Raw genomic sequence first — 6,000 nt, 5'->3', positions numbered from 1 at the left:
TCGCCCATCCTGTGCGAGGCTGAAGCGCAAGGCGTTTTCCTGAGCGCCGCTTCCGAGCTCTGCGCGCTAGGGGGCGCCGTCTCCGCTGGGCCGAACCGGCGAGCGGGCGGGCGGCTCGGCCGGGTCTCCCTCGCTAGCCGCGGGCGGGGGTCCCCAGACAGGGCTGCGATTCGGGGACGGGGGCGTTTTGCAGCATCGGTACCCAGAGGCGCCGCAGAGCGAGCATTTGCACACACACACACAAAAGGGGGGGGGGCTTTGGATGCCGCCTGCATCCCGAAATCTGCTGACCCGGGAGTAACGTGGTGGGGATTGGGTAAGTACGCCTGGGCTGCGCTTCCCTCCTCCAGCAGGCTGGCGCCTCTCCTTTCTTGACCAAGCAGCTGGGTATGTTGATGGGCAGCCTGGGCGATCTAAGCTGCTTAAGGGCTTGGGAGGCTGGTGGCACCCATTAAGTCAGGATAAGAGCCTCTGATCTCAGGAATGAATCCTGGATTTGATGTCGCTCATGACACTCGAAATGCCCTGTGCTGCTTTTTCGCTTTATGCTGAAGGGGCTTAAAAGCAACATTTTGGAAAGATCTCGTCCCTGTTTTGCATTAATTTTCACACGGCTGGTAAAGATCGCCCCGGAACCCTTTTTCCGGCGCCTTGTGAGAAAACTGCACCATTCCGTTTTATTTTTTGGACAACTGTGACGGACAGGAGGCTGTCCGGCCCCTGAAGGGAAAATCGGCCACTTAGCAGAGCCCATAGGAGTGCTGCTCCAGCATCCAATCACCTTCGAGAAGGGGGATGAGATGTTGGACGGGGCTCAGGGAAAAGAGCAGAGTACAGCGTACCTCTGCCTGGTAGTGTGGCAGAGCGGTTTATCTCTGGGAGAGAAGAGAGTGCTCAATTGTTTGGCCTGTCTCGGGATGAGCAGACCGTGTCCCATTTAGTCTGACTCTGGGGAAAGGGCAGGCTGGCGGGGGTGGAATCCTGTGTGTAAGAGAGGATCCAACCTAGTGGCTGGTCTATAAAAGTCTGCTTGTGCCTGAAAGCGTTGTAGAAAAGTCAGAAATCATAACTAGTTTAATTTTCTGTGCCGCAGCCAGGTTTCTCCTCTGTCTACCTGGAGACCTGTGCTGCTGCTTTGTTCCTTTAAAAAGTAAGGTAGTCCCCTGTACAAGCAATGGGTCATTCATGACCCATGAGGTCACATCCCGATGTTTACTAGGCAGACTATGTTTACGGGGTGGTTTGCCGTTGCCTTCCCTAGTCATCTTCCCTTTACCCCCAGCAAGCTGGGTACTAATTTTACCGATCTCGGAAGGATGGAAGGCTGTGTCAACCTTAAGTCAGCTACCCAAAACCAACTTTAAAACCAACCTGGAAATAAATAAATCTTCTTAGTTATTTATAAAGCTCACTGAGGCTGGATTATTATATACTCTCTTGCACCCCAAAACCAACCTCACAGCAAACCTAAAGTCTACACACTCACTGCCTGTAGAACACCTGGAAACTGAGAGGAAGGTGTTTAATGAGAAGCATTTACTGTTGACATGCACTGTGTAATTATTGAGGACCTACAGTTAGGTGGCAGAGAACATGCAGGAGATTCTAGATCCAGCCCTTTGCATCTCTAGTTGCAGGATTACAAAAACTCTGCTTGGCAGTCTGCTGGCAGTCAGAGTAATACCAGGCTAGGTGAGCAGATGGTCACTCAAAATAGAATGGTTTTTAGGTTGATTGTACTTATTGATAGGAATACATGTGGAGGGAGAACTCATACCTCGATTATGACATCACACAGCTGTAAGCAGGGATGAACAAGGGTGACGGAAGTGGTTGTCCCTTTGTACTTCAGGGTCAGAATGGAGTAGTGAAACCCATCTAGTAGGTAAATGGTCAATGTACATCTTGCCAAAAAAAATGCAGACCACCATCACAGCAGAACAAATACGATTAGTCAGTTTAACTTGTTGAAAATTCTATCCCAAACCTTGTGCTTATAGCTGGAAGCCAGAATCTGGTCAAAGACAGGAACATAGCCCAGGAAGATAATGTCCCAGAAGGTGCTGCAGATCATAAACAAAGTAAATAAACTTATATTTGTGGTCTAGATACTGTGGCCATACACTAGATAGAGTCTCCAGATTTTTTTAAATCCTCCCCTGTTTATGTGTAGATCAGACCTCTCTAAAAGGTATTGGAGCAGGTTAGGCCTTCGTTTTGTCCACTCTTGTCAGAAAGGTTTCAGGAAGAATACTCAGGCCTTGGGTAATTAGAAGGTTCAGTAAACAGAGGTGCTGCATCAATGGTTTGATGTTAAAGGTTGCACAGGGAGCATATAATAGGACTGCCAAATTGCCTAGAAAAAGATCCTGTCCCTTTAATAGAGGTGTAATGGGATATTATTAGGTGATGTTATTTAGCTTCATGCCTTGAAAAGCTTCACCTGCCCTTCTTCACACATCAAGCTTCTGTTAATGGGAGAGGGCATTTCTCTAGGCCTTTTGGCAACCATATAGAATGAATGTGTGTGAGGTCCTTTTAGTCTCAGCTTAGCAAAAGATTGTCTCCTCTCTTTTTTTTAAACAACTTTCTATATGAGTCCCAACAGACAGAAGTTCAATTCTTTTTGTTTTTTACACTGCCACAGAGACATGGAGTCTTGTTAGTCAGGGTTCCTCTAACCTTTGAACCCATCTCTTTAGCTGTGTTATGAACCAGTGTTATTTCTAGCTTTTTACTAATAGATCATAATACTTATCTTAAAATGTCACTTGCTGTTTTCTGCACCTCATCTTATAGCAGACTAAAGGTAAAGGTAGTCCCCTGTGCAAGCACTGGGTTGTTACTGACCCATGGGGTGATATTACATCATGACATTTATTAGCTGAATATGCCGCTGAAAAAATGATATGGATGGGGGACTTTAATGGTGTTAAGGTACCTAAGGTAGATAGATCTGGGAAAAAGAAAAAAGCAAGTAATGAAGGAAAATTACCAGGGATTTTTGATGCTCTTACAGATCAGTGGGATATGTTTGAGGTTGACACATGGCAATATGAAGGGATACACTTTTTTTTCACAGAGACATCTTACGTATTCCAGGATAGATATGATATGGATGTCAAAGGGTCTGGTACAGAATTCAGAAAATTCTGAGATTTTACCTAGGGTGCTGTCAGACCACAATGCGGTATCAGTTAACATTAAAATGGGAACTAGAGGTCACAAACCCTGGAGAATTAATGATTTTCTCTTAAAAAATAAAAAAATAGTAGATAAATTGAAGGCTGAAATAACGAATTATTTTAGAGAAAATATGGACAAAGGTACCAGTGAAGATATAGTTTGGGATGCAGGCTAAGTCAATCTTGAGCTGGCTGCCTGAAACCGACTTCAGTTGGGATCAAACTCAGGTTGTGAGCAGAGCTTTGATTGCGGTACTGCACCTTACTACTCGGTACCACGGGGCTCCCTTATAGCAGGCTGCTAGACTGTATTTCTCTCCCTTTCTGCGCAACTGGCAACCCTATGAGGGAAAATTACCCCCCTCCCCCGCTGCATGAAGCAACTACTTCATGGACGAAAAGACGCTTCATTATTTACCTTGGAAATGAGAAAAAGGATGCAAAAGTCCAGAGGCACCATAAAGACTAACAACATTTACTTCCATAGGAGATTTAGTGAGTCCCTGCTCACTTCTGATATCTGTGTAGGCCATTTAAAATAGAAGAAAGTTTAATGAAGATTATACATGGTCTAAACTCGAGTTGCCTAAACAGCTCAAGGGAACAAAGGAAAGGTGAAAACAGAGTAGTCTGTGCCTACTCTACGTACTTCAGACTCTACTTGGAGTTGCAGTAAATGGAGTTCATCATTACCTATGATTTCACTGTCCCCTGCCTCCTGGAGTCTCTTGGTGAAAGCTGAGTTCATCATGGCTTGTCCACATACCAGAAGCTTCCGAAAATGGAAGAGACTCCTCTCCCCCCCTTGTTCAGAGTCTTTATTACTTCTCTTTTTACACCCTACCCCTGTCCTAAAAAGGAAGAGTTTCCTTCTATCACTTTAGTCTTCCCGGCTTTAAGGCTCTATGTGTGACTAACTAGCAGGGGATGGGGTAGTAAGCCCCTTGCCTTTTTGCCAGCTGTCATTCTGCTGTCCATAAACAGAACAATCACAATAGTTGGAGTAAATTCTTGGGTGGAGAGTATATCTCCATAGTTTGCTTCAGGTGCCAAGATAAGGATCAACTGATGTTGGTATCCTCTCCGAAACCTTATAATACTCAACATCTTGGATAATTAGAAAGCTTCATTAAACAAGGCTGCTGTAGGTTGCATGGGACACATTTGTTTATTCTTTGATTTCTATCCCTCCCTCTATCCCCCGGCCAAGGCCAGTCTCAGGGTGGCTGACAATGTGGTATATAACCATATAATAGTACAATAAAATGATAAGATATAACTACCTAAAATCATTTTAATCATGTCAAAATTAATCAATTCCAAAATGGTGCATCATTAGAGCCCAAGGCTACCACACACCTGGCAATGCAATCAGGGTCCCCTCATAGAGTTTAATGAAACCTAAAAGGGACAGGGGGGCAGGAAGGCCAGATTTGATGGAACCGTTGCTGCTCTCAACTATAGGCCTGGTGGAATAGCTCTGTTTTGCAGGCCCTGTGGAATTCCCTAAGATCCTGCAGGGCCCTGGTCTCATTTGAAAGAGAATTCCACCAGACCAGGACCAGGTCTGAAAAGACCCTGCGGCCCATGCCATGTGTTTGTGTAATGAGTCTGGAAATGGAGTAGGATAATAGTGTTCTTAAAAAACAACAACCAGTAAGATGCTATACTCAGCTGTTAACGCAGAAATCAGTTACAAGTAGTCTTAAATGAAGGTTTTCATTTCTTGAGCAATGAGCTCACAACTACAGCCTTTGAATATTAAAAATGATTATTTGTGTTTTAACTTAAAAGTTTAAATTGCTGCTTAAAGGACTAATCTGGGTTTTTAGAATTCTTGTTCCCACAAAGACTTTTCTTGGGTTCTACGAGCCTAACTAGATGTTACAAACTGCATAAGTTCACCATGGGGACTGCAGCTGCTGTTTCCTAGTTGCAGCTGGAGAGTAACTGTGCAGCAGGGCCTAATTTGGACTTGTGAAGTTTGTAAAGTCTTCTTAGGCTCAGAGATAATAGTTCCTGAATACTTTCTGGAAGGGAGGTCATTATTCCTCCTTGCTAGGTTCCTGATCGCTGTAGTGCAAGTAGAGTTGCCAACTGCCTGAAGGTCCTTTCCCTTTAATGGAGGCTTAATGGGTATTATTTACCAGGTGATGTTGTTTAGCTCCATGTCATGAAAAGATTCAGCTGCCCATTTCCACACATTAGGCCTTTATTAAAGGGACAGAAAATTCCCCCCATTTCTGTTGGCAACCCAAGGAACAAGGGAGGCCTACTCTAGGACTCTGCTTAGTTCTCCAGAGAATTGATCTGATCCTGGCTGGGGCAACTTATTCTTCAGTTTCTCATTCTCTGGCCTTTTCTGAATGGGCTGTTTCCATCATGGTCACACACACACCCCGACTACTTTGGGGCTTTGTTTTCATTATGCTCATTTTCTCTACCTTTAGAAGTCGCCTCGCCTCATGTTTTCCCTGTGTTTTCTGGATGCTGTTTTAGCCCAGGTTTTCCCTGTGTTTTCTGGATGCTGTTTTAGCCCAGATTTAAAGTATGCCTCAATCCCAAATCAAAAGCTGGTCCTGTGCATACTTGTCAGTTTGAGTTTTTCTCCCTTCGCCCACTCTCGCTTCTTCCTCCCACTTGACTTTCCCTCTCATCCATCCCCTCCCCTCGAAGCTGGAATATTATGTGGCTGCTTATTTGGGCAGTTTCACAGCGAGTGTTGGTCGAATGGGACAGAGCCGGGCTGATTTGCTGCCCTCCCCTTATACGCATCCTCTTTAGGATAGCCATGAAAGCCATTATTTTTTGTTTG

General features: G+C 44.8%; 1 protein-coding gene across 1 annotated transcript in view; it reads left to right on the top strand.

Moving 5' to 3' along the window:
- The first annotated feature begins 296 nt into the window (after positions 1 to 296).
- Positions 297 to 6,000, top strand: part of LOC130480391 (monoacylglycerol lipase ABHD6-like) — a 46,125-nt gene continuing 40,421 nt past the window's right edge. The window contains exon 1 of the mRNA XM_056852898.1: positions 297 to 320. The gene's annotated coding sequence lies outside the window, so the exon portion shown is untranslated. The remainder of the gene's footprint in view (positions 321 to 6,000) is intronic.

Source organism: Euleptes europaea, chromosome 1, assembly GCF_029931775.1.
Source record: "Euleptes europaea isolate rEulEur1 chromosome 1, rEulEur1.hap1, whole genome shotgun sequence".
Lineage (NCBI taxonomy): Eukaryota > Metazoa > Chordata > Lepidosauria > Squamata > Sphaerodactylidae > Euleptes > Euleptes europaea.
Note: the sequence above shows the minus strand (reverse complement) of the source record. Positions and strands in the feature narration are given on the sequence as shown.